This window comes from Protopterus annectens, chromosome 13.part0 (genome assembly GCF_019279795.1).
Source record: "Protopterus annectens isolate FY-2018-M chromosome 13.part0, PAN1.0, whole genome shotgun sequence".
NCBI classification, from domain to species: domain Eukaryota; kingdom Metazoa; phylum Chordata; order Ceratodontiformes; family Protopteridae; genus Protopterus; species Protopterus annectens.
In genome coordinates this window covers 1060815610-1060830538 of record NC_056747.1, presented here as the reverse complement: position 1 = coordinate 1060830538, position 14929 = coordinate 1060815610, and positions in this window count along the sequence as shown.

Below are 14929 nucleotides of genomic sequence, written 5' to 3'. Positions count from 1 at the left end.
GATCAGATCATGGATTACTCTCAGTGGGAGTCCACATCCCACCCACACCCCAGATAGAAAAACAAACAGTGAAGACCTTCTCAAATGCCGACTTCACATTTCTAAGGACTGGTGTGGTCTCTTTCAAGGCCCCCAAGCCAGCGGACACCATTACCCAAGCCACTGTATCACTTAGAAATGCCTTCTACCAGCACCTCCAGGACTGCATGGATCAGGCAATCCCAGACAAAACAAAGACTCTTTGTACCACAGGCAAGCATCCAGTCTGGTGGACCCTAGCCATAAACAAGCTCTACAACACAAGGAAGGAGCTACTACGAGATAGAGCGTAATCCGTAGGAGGGAAGACACCCCTGCTCATTGTGAGTAAAACACTGGGTTCACCCATACAATCATCCGAGGCAAGTTTTGCGAGTAAACCCACTCAGGACTCAAGGGACAATCATGAGGCCTTTTTTACCTATGTTTGAAACCTGGGAGAGAACTCCCAGATATGCTCAGAATTAGTTCGGAATGATGTAGATATCACTGCACCTACAGACATTGACAACATACTGGCTGACAGGTTCAGTGCAGATTTCTCCCCCCCTCCCCCCAACTGGAGGAGTATCTACACCAGAGGATTTTAGCCCCCCCAAACATCTCCAATGCTGGGGTGGGAACTGCTCTATCCAAGGCGGAAAACACTTTATCCATGGGACCAGATGGTGTCCCCAGTTGTGTGCTCCATGAACTCAATGAGTAATTGCACCCGCAGTTAGGGCAGCTGTTTAATCTTAGCCTCACCTCAGGATATGTGCCCAAGGAGTGGCATACGGCAATGGTGGACCCACTTCACAAAGGAGGTGCCTCCACCAACCCCGAATACTACCATCCCATCAGCTTGACAAGCCTGTTCTGCTAAGCTATGGAGAGGATCATAATGGGAATTATAAATGAAGACATAGGGGACCTGCAGACATTGGATCCAATCCACTTTGGCTTTGTCAAGGGCAGATCATGCCTTTTAAACTTGGTTGACTTTTTCAAGACAGTCACCCAGGCCATTGACGTGGGCAAGGCAGTCCACACAGCCTACCTTGACCTGGCAAAGGCTTTCAACACAATACCCCACTCAGGTATCATTGAAAACATCACCAGCTTAATTGTGAACCCATACATCACAGCATGGGTTGCAAACTGGCTAAGTGACAGAACAGACAGGGTCAAAGTTGCTGGTGCCATGTCACACTCCAGAGCTGTCACAAGTGGTGTCCCACAGGGCTCAGTCCTGGGCCCGCATTTGTTTAGCATCTACTTTTCAGAAGTACGAGCAAACACAGGAGGATTATGGCTGACAAAGTTTGAAGATGACTGCAAACTTGGAAGCATAGTTGGAAACCCATCTGACACAGACATCCTTCAGAAGGGTCTCATAGACACGGATAACTGGTGCCAGAGCCATGGCCTTACATTAAACACTAAACAATGCATAGCCATACCCTTCAGGAAGAACAAGGTTACCACTAGTTCCCATCTAGGTGGCAATCCTCTAAGCACAGAGGAGGTTATCAGGGACCTGGGCACCCATGTTGACAGTAACCTTTTGTTTGACACTCACATTGCCAGGGTAGTTTGGAAGACCTTCTACATTGGCCACCTCATCATGCAGGGATTCACATCTAGATCAGGGAGGTCATTGTTCCCCTGTACTCATCACTCATCAGACCAATGATTGCATACAATGCCCCATTCAGAATGTATCTGACCCAACACCTGCGCGTAAATTGGATGGGCCCACAAATTCCTCAACAGGAGGTGAAAGGGTCTCAAACATATTTCTTATGCTGCCCGACTGAAGGAATTCCAGCTGTATTCAGTCACTTACCGTCTGCTCAGAGGTGACCTGTGCCTGACATACAAGGCTATGTCCATCCCAGAATTAATGAACATGCTTCACCTCAAGACCTCTACATCCATCAGGACTACAAGGGCAGGAGACTTAAACCTCAACACAGATATTAATAGGATGTGCTGGAGGGACAGATTCATCACCCAGAGAGTCACTATGCTGTGGAACAACATCCTGGTACATGTGAGGCTGAGCACCTCACTGGCTTTGTTCAAGTGAGATCTTGACCAATGGATGGGATATTGCAGGTATACCCCAGGGATAACCTCAGTATCACTGCTTGACAGAGGTACAGCAAAATAATGGGCATATTATCCATCAAATTGAAGGGGTGGCAGAAGCCACAAAACTCTGGGCTAGGCTTATAAATGCCCTAGGGCAGATAGCCTAGTATGAACCTATGAACATAGGCCTGGGGCAGTTCCTGCTATTAGGACAGTGGTCTGCAGCAAGCTATATAGTAGTAGTCAGTTTTAGCCATTGGTTTTTGACCATGGCTATTCCATGCTGCTTCTTGTTGTGGTACAAACATGGGTGTGTGGTTATCCATGCCATTTATTGCTAGTCACCCTCATTTTTATCTTGTTCCATGTTTTTGTACATGTACATCACTGTATGAGGTGTGACCTGGTAGTGTCAGGGTGCTGATGTGGGCTTTGACCCTGTTTTCTATTACAGCACTGATATCTACATTATCTATACTGTGTGTGTTTACACTGCATGCATCTTGATGTTTATACTTCTGGCATTGGGTAGCATTACATCTAGGTTCCTATCCCTTGTGGTACCCATGAGGTGGGTTTGTGTTTTTGTGGTTTATGATTGTTGAGGGTGGATGTTAGTTGGGGTCCTCAGGTGTGCATATGGTACATGATATTACTTTACTTAACACATGGCATTCATGCCTCAGGTGGTGCTGCAGGGCCGCCTCTGTCAGATGCACATACTACACTCCCTGTACATGTTTGGAAGTAGGTTGTATCATGTTAGGCATCCCTGTTACTATATGAGTGAGTCAGAGCGGGTATCAGTCCCAGTGTTCCTACTGACCAAGTGTATGTGCCAAGGCCAGGGCATACTGGGCACGCCTCCTTCTGCCTACTGGGACAAGGTCAGGTTGTTCCTCCTCCGAGTCACCTCCTGCCTGTGGTGGCCTTGGCAATGGTGGGGGGATGTTTGGCCCAGCCCTGTGCTGGTCCTGCTGCCACAGCTGTTTCGAGGATCATATTATGTAGCATAGCACATATCATGATCATTTGGGTACATGTAGTTGGTGTGTACTGCAAGGCTCCACCAGATGTGTCCAGACACCGGAACCTTGACTTGAGCAGCCCAAACACACGCTCTATGACATTATGTGTTTGTGCGTGTGCCTCATAATGGCGTTCCTGTTCAGGTGTGTATGCATTTCTGATGGGTGTCATCAGCCACGGCTCAAGTGCATAACCTGCATCCCCCACTAGGTGTCCGTGTGGGAAGTCCCCATTGGCAAATGATTGGTACAGCTGCGTCAGATGCCAGATATGGGAATCGTGGTAGCTCCCAGGGCAGCCAGCACACACATTCATTATTATGCCCTGGGCATCACACACGACCTGGCAGTTGATGGAGGGGTATCCCTTGCGGTTAATGTAGGCTCTACCCCGCTCACCGGCTGGTGCTTTGATGCGTATGTGCAGTCTATTGCACCCAGCACCTCAGGGTAACCCGCTATTTGCTGGAAGAGACGCATATTGCTGGCCACAACCTCACGGTCATTAGGGACATATATATGATCACTGACATGTGCTGACATGGCATCCAGGAACTGGTGCAGTACTCTGGAGGCTGATGCCTGTGATATCCCCATCATATCACCAGTTGGTCTCTGGAAGGTACTTGTTGCTAGTATTCTTAGGCCAATACATACCTTGGTTTCCACTGGGATGGGTTCCCCTCTGTTGGTTCTGTGTGTGAGATGTGGCCTGCACAGCTCAACAATCTGCTGCAGAAGGTCTCTGTCCACTCTGTAGCGCTCTACTATCTCCAGCTCATGTAACCCATGGTAGGTGACCCTGGGCCTGTATACTCTTCTCCATCTCCTCACTCTGGGTTGTCTGTCAGCATCTGCATTGTCACCACCCTCAGCAATTCGCCTATGCCTGATTATAATAGCTATGGCAGCCCCTAGCATTTCTGCTCTGAGTTCAGTTTTTTCAGTTTTCAATTCTGATAGCTTAGTTTCTGGCATTATCTCTTGTGAGAAACAGCCTGCACTGCTCTTTGCAGTCTTTTAAGTGCTGGGTTGGGCTTCTAGTCTGCTTGTGTAATTGCCTGCTTCTAATTGTTTCCACCAATTAACTCCAGCAGTATCTTCTGGCAGTTTCCCTGTATTTTAGTTGTTTCCTGTTTCCTCTCTGTTTCCTGAGGAGGAGCAGTGTGCACACCAGCTTAAACACGCTCACAGTCACTTAAACGCGTGCACACATCCTTACACGGTGTTACACGCCAAGACACATCCTTACACGGTGTGAGCTTGGCTGATTCATGCTAAGACGCGCGCACACTGCCTTACACACGTGCACGCCCGCGCAAACAGTTGTAAACGGTTTGCAACACGCTCCCACATGTTGAACCTGCCTTACACGCACACACACGCGCACATGCACATATTTCAAGAAACTTTGAGTGTAGGGATAGCGTATACCCTCAATATCTTGACTTTCCTAGTGCTCTGTTGGGACATACCTCCCTCCCTGATGTCTGTCTGTCATCTCTTACCTTACATTGCCCTCCAATCTGGTACATTTATTACTATCCTTCCCCCCCCGTGATGTCACCTACCTCTTACTCTGTTCCTCCCCCTTCTCTAACTCTTATACTACTCAGAAAGTGCTCATTACCTATGTGGCAGTGTGATTCAGTATTGTAACCCTCATTTACATAGGATTGCCTAGTAATGACTAGTTACATGTCTTACACGGAGCTTCCCCCCCTTGACAACCACTAAACGGAGGCCATATTGTTTTTGGTCTGCAAGTCCCTCCATTGACATTCCATGTAATACATAAATCCCACAACTGTGGGCTTATAAGCTTCGGTTTTTAGTTTTAGGTAGCGCACCGCTTTGCGGTGCGCTGCAGTTAAACCCAGAAATCCCGTGGAAAAAAAAAGTTATATAACTTATTTTTGCAACACTTTTTCATGTCAATGGCCACATATTTGGCCATTGGCATGCTTAATGAAACATATGCACTTTTATTTGGAGCTGACATAGTCTGCTTTTATTTTGCAGAAATGTACTCAGTTGTCAGCTGAGTACATTTCTGCAGTTAACACGTCCGCTACACGGACTGGTTTCCGGCTCGTGGATCGCTCAAATACCTCATTTGCATATCTTTAAGCTGCAAATGAGGTATTGAGCATTTCCACGCCCAGTCTGTGTAAGAGACGTGTTAGCTGTCTCTTACACGGAGATTTGGGCTGTTCCTGAATCGGGAGGCTTACACGGAGGCTTACACTACTCTTGAACTCCGTGTAAGCCTTCCTGAATCTGGCCCAATATCTGAATTGCATAAAATCTATAAAAAAGTGAAAACCATATTTATTCACTATGTACTACTTTTTCATATTAACTAAAGCTATTCAAAGTATCTGAAGTGTGCAAAGTGTTTAAAAGTGTGTGCAGTATTACAGTGCAGTTATTTTGCAAAGTACAGTTATTTCAAAGAATATTTAACAGAGTACAGTCTTTCAAAGTGCTTATTGTGCATTTGAATATTATTACAAGTACCTTGTGTGTATACGTGTTCATACATAATTACAAGGGCCAAGATTGCATTGTGTTTTACTATAATCTGTGGGTATAGCAGAAGATTTTCGCAGACTTGCACCGCTTGTGTTTAATAACAATATTGCAGAAAATTGGAGAGTGCTTGAGCAGGAGTATGATAATTTCATACAGGCTGCTTTTTCTGACAAAGGCACACATACAAAAGCATTTATTCTGTTTATTAACTGGTTCAGAGGCCATTGAAAGAGAGTGTTCATTTGTGTATACACCTGCTGTGTTTGCAGGGTAAGGGGAAGACCACCATATTGTGGTACCAGCGGAAACTCAGGAAGACCCTGAGTGCTTGAAATGTAAATTTAGAGAAATGTGTAACCCCCAGATGAATATTACAATGGGAAGGGACTTATTTTGCACATGAGATCAAAAGTCTGGTGAAACATTTGCAGCATATATAACTGACTTGAGAAATAAAGCTAAAACGTGCAGATCTGTGATTTGAGGGATGAGTTGATGAAGGACAGGCTTGTGTGTGGCATTAATAAGGACACAGTGAGAAAGATTTTGCTTTGAGACAGTGATTTGGCATTAAATAAGGCCATTGAGATTTGTCAGATATAAGAGGTTACAGAAAGGCACACAAGTATGCTTACAATGAGAAGTGCTGCAGTAGACACAGTGACAGACAAACCTCATGTACATAGTATGCAGCATGAGGTTAAAAGATACTGACCAAAGGGTGGAGTTGCCACAGCCCCAACTTCAGTGAATCCCAGAGCTACTTCAGTAAGATCTAAGGTGTATGCAGCAAAGCACAGGGGGTGACTCAACAAAACCCTTAGCAAACCTCATAGTCATCTGTCGTAATTGTGGTGGTAATCATGAACCCAAATAAGAAAAGTGCTTAGCTTTTCGTTAGTAGTGTCATTCTTGCAATAAGTGGAATCATTTCAAAATAGTTTGTAAATCAAATAAGGCATATTCTTTTGTTAAAAGATGGTATTCCAAGAGGCAAGTTGATCACTTAGAAAGCTGTGACCCTACTTTTTATGTTGATGGTGTGTCTGTGCTTGGTGAAACAGTCAGTGCAGTAGATTTCTGGGCAAAGAACAAAATCTTTTGTACTGTTTGGATTAATGGGAGTCCTGTAGAGCTCAAAGTAGATACTACCAAAAGTTAATACAATTTTGTTCCACTTTTCTATATATATTTTCATTGTTCCAATAATGTTTTTTATCATTTATTAATATTGTTTTGTTTATATTTTTGCATAACACTATTCCTAAATAATTTAGCATAAGTTCTTGTTTTCCTATGATGGATTTATCTGTAACTTGTAGTTTTCTTTTCTTATTTAAAAATAGAAATTTTGATTTTGATCTGTTAAAGTGTAGACCTGAAATCTTATAAAATTTCTCCATTACTTCTTCTAGCTCTCCTAATGACTCTCTGGAATTTGATAGGGTTAATAAAATATCAACAAAAAGCATTATTTTAGATATGTACTGGTCATAGACTTCTATTCCTTTTATTCTTGGATTATTGCACATTATTTCTGTAAGTATTTCTATAGCCAAAGCAAATAAAATAGGGGAAAGGGGGCACCCTTGTTTATTACCTTTCATTATATGGATAGATTCTGAGGTGAAAGGACCTAATTTCATGTAGGCTAAGTTATTAATATATATGTTTTTTATTAATAAGATGAAGGGAGGAGGAAATTCAAATAATGCTAAAGTTTTAAATAGATATTCCCAGTTGAGGGAATCAAAGGCTTTTTCTATGTCTATTCCGATTACAAGTGTTTCTCTATCTTCTTTATTCACATAATCTATAAGGGTAAGTATCGTTTTAATATTATCATGTGCATGCCTGTTATATAAAAATCCAGTTTGATTATTATTAATTGTCTTTGAAAGTGGGATTTTTATTCTGTTAGCTAGGATTGACATGAATATGTTGTAATCATTATTCAGTAAGGATATAGGTCTGTATGAGGTGCAAAGGTCTGATGGCTTATTATCTTTTAGAATTGGTATTATGGGAGAATATTTCCACGAGGGTGGTATTTTTGCTTCTGACTGGACTTCTAGCAAAGTTTTATGAAAAAGGGAGATTACTGTTGAAGGGAAGAGTTTGTAAATTTCCGTAACTATACCATCTATCCCTGGAGCTTTGTTAGATTTACTTTCTTTTATCTTGTCAACAATTTCTTTGTCGGATATAGGTTTATGTAGGTCTACTTTTAAGTTTTCAGGAATTTATTTTTATATTGATAAGGTTTGTATCTAAGTTTATTTGGTTGGTATCTAAATCTTCTTTTTTGAAGTGTTCCATATAATGGAACTGAAATGCTTCAAGGATGTCTCCTATATCTGATATTTTTTTCCCTTCCCTTTCTTTTCATGGTATATACTACTAATGTTATTTGCTTTAGATTGTATTTTAATTCTTGTAGATAAGTTAGGTAGATATCTGGGGGAGGTGGCTAATGAATTTATTTTTAGTTTTTCCAAGGCTAGACAATTTTTGAGTGTTAGAATTTCATTATATTTTTTATTTAATTCCTCTATTTCTTTTTTGACATCTAGCAATTCTGATTTTTTTTTTTAGATTTTGCTGTCAAAAGTCTGGTTTGCAAGTCTAATGATTCAGATTCCCACTCTCTGACTTTGTTTTTGTACCAGCTAAGGGTCTTACCAAATAAATACACTTTTAATGAGTCCCAAACCATAACTATACTGATTTCTGTTGTATTATTAATTTCAAGAAATAATTGTAGTTCTAAAAACATCCAGGGTCGTCTTCTTCTTCTTTCAGCTGCTCCTGTTAGGGGTCACCACAGCAGATCCACTGTTTCCATTTCTTCCTGTCATCTGTATCTTGCTCTGTCACACCAACCACCTGCATTTCCTCTCTCACCACATCCATAAAACTTATCTTGGGCCTCCCTCTTTTCCTGTTACCTGGCAGCTTTATCCTTAGCATCTTTTTCCCAATATACTCTGCATCCCTCCTCAGCACATGTCCAAACCAATGTAAGCTTGTCTCTCTGGCTTTGTCTCTAAACCTTCCAACCTGGGCTGACCCTCTAATATACTTATTCCTAATCCTGTCCATCCTCATCACACCCAGTGCAAATCTTAACATCTTCATCTCTGCCATGTCAAGCTCTCACTCCTGCCTTTTTGTCAATGCCACTGTCTCCAACCTATATAACATAGCTGGTCTCACTACCCTCTTGTAGACCTTTTCTTTCACTCTTACTGGTACTTGTCTGTCAAAAATCACTCCTGACACTCTTCTCCACCCACTCCATCTTGCCTGTACTCTCTTCTTCACCTCTCTTCTACACTCACCATTACTCTAAACTGTTGATCCCAAGTACTTAAAGTCATCCACCTTCGCCACCTCTACTCCCTGCATCCTCACCATTCCTCTATCATCCCTCTCATTCATACACATATATTCTGTCTTAGTCCTGCTGACCTTCATTCCTCTTCTCTCTAGAGCATATCTCCACCTCTCCAGGGTCTCCTCCACCTGGTCCCTACTCTCACAACAGATCACAATGTCATCTGCAAATGTCATAGTCCATGGGGACTCCTGTCTGATCTCGTCTGTCAACCCATCCATCACCATTGCAAATAAGAAAGGGCTCAGAGCTGATCCTTGATGTAATCCCACCTCCACCATAAACGCATCCATCACTCCCACTGCAGATCTCACTGCTGTCACACTACCCTTGTACATATCCTGTACCAATCTTACATACTTTTCTGACAGTCTCGACTTCCTCATACAATACCACAACTCCTCACTAGGCACCCTGTCATATGCTTTCTCTAAATCCACAAAGACACAATGCAACTCCTTCTGACCTTCTCTGTACTTCTCCATCAACACTCTCAGAGCAAACATCACATCTGTAGTGCTCTTTCCTGGCATGAAACCATACTGCTAATCACTAATCATCACCTCCCTTCTTAACCTAGCTTCCACTACTCTTTCCCATAACTTCATGCTGTGACTGATCAGTTTAATCCATATGTAGTTACTACAGCTCTGCACATCACCCTTATTCTTTAAAATCGGTACCAAAACACTTTTTCTCCATTCCTCAGGCATCCTCTCACTTTCCAAGATTTCATTAAACAATCTCGTTAAAAACTCCACTGCCATTTCACCTAAACACCTCCATGCTTCCACAGGTATGTCATCTGGACCAACAGACTTTCCGTTCTTCATCCTCTTCATAGCTATCCTTACTTCCTCCTTGCTAATCCACTGCACTTCATGATTCACTATCCGCACATCATCTAACCTTCTCTCCCTCTCATTCTCTTTATTCATCAACCCCTCAGAGTACTCTTTCCATCTGCTCAACAGACTCTCCTCACTTATGAGTACGTTTCCCTCATTATCCTTTATCACCCTTACCTGCTGCACATCTTTACTAGCTCGGTCCCTCTGTCTAGCCAATCGGTACAGGTCCTTTTTTTCCTCCTTAGTATCTAGCCTTTTATACAACTCTTCATACACCTTATCCTTAGCCTTCACCATCTGAATTCTTTAATTTTCATGATATATGATGGAATTCTAGTTGAGAGGATTAAAAGTTTAAACTCTTTTTGGAGCTTCATTATCAGAGAGTCATGATCTGAGAAGGGGCATGGAACTATTGAGAAGTTGAGGATTTTTGTTTGTAAATCTTGAACTACCAATCATTTGTCTATTCTGGTTTGTGTTCCAAATTTATGGTCTTTATGGAAAAATAATAAGGATTTATCATCTTTTACTTTAAAAGTGTCTATTAAATGAAATGAATCAATCCATCATTTTAAGGATTTTGAAATAGTTGCTATGCGAAAAGACTTCTTGGTGGTTTCAGAAGCTTCTAAGGTACGATTAAAGTCTCCTCCCAGTAAAAGATTTCCTTTGTAATTGTTGGAAATAAAATCTAGGTGTTTTTTAACCATTCCTGCTCCAATTCCTGGGAACCAATATAGATTTGTTAAGGTCCATATTCTGTTATTAAATTTAATTATAACAAATGCTAGTAGACCTTCTTTGTATTCATATTTATAAATAACTTTTGGAGTGATTATGTTTTTCTTCCAGAGAATTGATACTCCTTTTGCCTTTGTTCTATAGGAGGATCGAGCTAAGACTGTATAGTCCTTAGGGTTCCAAATAAAGCTATCATTAGTTTTAAAATAAGTTTCCTGGAAAAATACTCCTTGTGCCTTATTTAGATTTAAATATTTTAGTAAGTTTGATCTTTTATTTGCATTATTTAAGCCATTAGTATTTAATAATAAGAATGTTAAATCCATTTCAAGTTATTGTTGGAAGAAACTTTTTGCTTCTTTTTTATTTTGATTATAGTAGTTATACCATATTCTCTGATAACATTGAATGTTATTTTTATGTGTGTAAACTTGGGAGTGTAATTTAATGTTCTTCTTTAAATACAAGTAGGGTAAAATTCTGGTCAGGCTTTAAAAAAGTACTTCTATACAACATTAATTTCTAAAGTATCAAATACAAGTAAATATGAATTTCTCATTAAACATGGAATGAAAGTCATTTCTAATCCAATAGATAAAGATAGATCTATTGGATTATCACTCATACATTTAACCAACAATATCAACTGAGCTCCATATGTTAAATTATTATATGGAGAATTTTCTTAAAAGAGATATGAAATTCTACATTATTCTGTTATTGTTCTATAGTATTTTATATATCAGGATGGAATGTTAGTAGTGTAAACAATTATTAAGTTGAAAACAAAAAGTAATGTCTCCGCTCTCCAAAGTGTCCTCTGGCAACGTGTAGTACCAAGAATCTCGAAGTAAAAAAACCTTAGGACACACCACGAGAAGTTCCAATTCTGCTTTTATTCAGATCTGAGGAAGCGTGCACTTCCAGCACACGAAAGCGCTTATCTTTTATCATTTTTTATGTTCAATTGAATAAAAGCAGAACTGGAACTTCTCGTGGTGTGTCCTAAGGTTTTTTTACTTCGAAATTATTAAGTTGACTTAGAAAATATCCAGTATTTAGTTACCCTTAAGAGATCCCAAATATGTCAGATATGTCATTTTGGATAAATAAATGCAACAGAGGAGCATACACTAAATAAGCCAACAACAAATAGATTATTTCTAAAATAATTTGACTAAAAGGACTCTACAGGAGACAATGAGTGATTATCAATGAAATATAAATTTACTGTAGGTGTACTGTCTTCCTTTACTTTCCCAGTCTTCAGCTCACCAACTTCAACTTACACTTATGAAAAGACATGGCTTATCAGTGGTATCCTGACTCTAAGTAGAGGCACCCTACATTCTTTTTTTTTTTTTCAAAACAGGTTTATTGTTTTAACATATAAGAAAAATATCATAACAATTTTATACAAGTAATTAAAATAGGTATTATTATAATATTCAACAAAACAACTAAAGTATTTACAAAGACATCCACTACAATCAGATCAATTAATTAAACTAAAATACCATGCTATTGAAATTAAAATTTTTTTAATACATTTTGTAAATTATCCCATACAATAAAATAAGATGTTTTTCTATTTGTTCTAGTCCTAATTGTGTTTATTTCCATATGGCACACAATATTCATAACATTTTTAAATTCATTGAACAAAGGAGGTGTATCTGAAATCCAATTTCTAGTTATTATTTTCCTAGCCACCGCTAGAATAGACCATAACAAGGGAAGCTTAACCTTTTTAACACTTTGAGGTACAGGTGTGTTGAATAATATAAGAGATTTAGAAATAATGAAATTATCTGTAAAAAGAGCCTGCAAAAATTCATTAATTGACTTCCAGTATTCTTTCAATTTTATACAGTCATAAAACATATGAGCCCAGTCAGCATTAATTTCTACATTACATCTCTTACATAGATTATCTTTATTATTTATTTTATTCATCATCAAAGGTGTATAAAAAGATCTATGTAAAAATTTCCATGTATAAAGTCTCCAGACAATGGAAGACGTTCTATAAGCAGATTCCAATATATATTGTTTATCTTGTTGATTTGGTGGGTCCCCATTAATAGAAGTGAAATAATTCCAGTATGAATCTACACTATAAAAAGTTTCTTGTCTGATAACTTTATGTATGTATGAAAGTTTACCTTTATCAGAAACTTTATGTTGTAAATTTAATATCAAGTAATCAATCAGTGTTGGAATAGATTCTTTAACAGTTACAGACATTAAATCTATTTTATTAATGAGATGTTGTCTAAAGGTCTGAACCTCTAACCAGCAAGTTTCTCTTAGATCAAATTCTTGTTTTAAGAAATCTAGATTTTTAACTTTATTATCAGATATCAACTGATACCAATACTTTGGATCATTATCTATAGCTAAATGAGTTCCTTCAGAAGTAGATGACAAAAGCATACCCTGAGTATACATTATAGGAAATACAATACAATTCCATTCCCTATACTTAGGGTGCATGAATATAAAGTTACGATAACTAATAATAATATTTAATGGGTAACAAACCATATGTTTAGGTGTAATAGGTGAAGTACAAAATTCCTTTAGTAACCATAACATGGAGTTATTTACAATCATATTTTTATATGTTAAGGAGATTTTCATGAAGTGCATACTAATTAGCTCCCAATAATCTTTCCATTTTGTGACATATGACTGATCTATTAATAAAGTAATAACTTTTACAATAGAAGAGATAGTATATAAATTAAAGTCTGGAAAAGAAATACCCTTGAGACCAGCTATTAGTATGTTTCTTTAATGCAATCCTAGGTCTATTAGGTGCCCATAGGAAATTTAACATTAGTATGTTCAGTTTCTTGATAATTATTTTTGTAGGTGGAAGTATTATTGATTGTATTAAGTATAAAATCTTGGGGAATATTATCATTTTAATAATTGTAAGTCTCTCCTCCATAGTAAAAAACATATTATTCCAGGTATTAAAAACATTTTGTATATTAAGAAAACAGGTATTATAATTATTATATATAATAGATTTAATATCTTTAGATAGTATTATACCTAAATAAGTTATCTGACCTGAATTGGGTACATATTTAGTAAAATCACTAATGAGAATATTTTTCGTGTATATATAGGTAGTATTTTAGTTTTTTCTTCATTGAATATTAAACCAGAAATACTTTTAAAATTCATCATGTTATCAAATAGAGACTGTATAGAAGAATTAGATCCTGCTGATGTAATTAGAACATCATCTGCAAAAGTTGAATTTTGGATGTTGTATTTTCATCTATTTCAAAACCCTCTATGTCAGTACTGTTTCTGATCAAATTAGCCCAAGGCTCCATTACTAAAGTGAATAATAGTGGAGAAAGTGGACATCCTTGTTTTGTACCTTTAAGAATGGGTATTTTTGTGAAACATATGTTCCTACCTTAATATAAGCCAACGTTCCTTTGTATAAATGTTCAATTAGATTTACAAATGCATCTGAGAAGTTTGTGCACTTCATTAAGGTAAACAGATAGTCCCAACTTACTGAATCAAATGCTGAACTTATATCAAGACTAATAAGTGTTAAATCTTTCTTTTTCCTATTTGCAAAATCTATCAATGTTAAAGTTCTTCTTATATTATCAAAAGTATTTCTATTTACAATGAAGCCTGTCTGATCTATATCTATAATGCCGGGAATGATTGTCTTCAATCTATCAGCAAAGATACTCATAAACATTTTATAATCAACATAAAGTAATGAGATGGGCCGATATGAAGAACATCTAGTTGGATCTTTATTAGGTTTTAAAATTGGCGAAATAAATGTATATTGCCAAGATGGGGGTTATTAACTCAGTTTGGGCCAAAATAAAACCTTATGTATTAATGAATATGTATTTTTAGAAAGGATTTTATATATCTCTGGTATAATACCATCATTACCGGTGCTTTGTTTGATTTAAGCTTATTTATTTGTGTAATAACTTCTGTATATGAAATACTCTTGTCCAATAGTTTAATCTGTTGTTTATTAAGCTTTTTATTCATATTTGTGGTTATAAACTCCTTTATTTTATCTTTAGGTTCCATGTTAATATTATTATGATTAATTTTGTGAAAGTGATTTCTAAATTCATCTAGTATTTCTGGTATACTAGAAACATTCTTCTTTTTCCTTAGAGAAAAGATTTCTTTGATATGGTTTTGTTTATTCAACCTTTTGTTTTATTTTTAAGTCTATGTAAGTATTTGGGGCT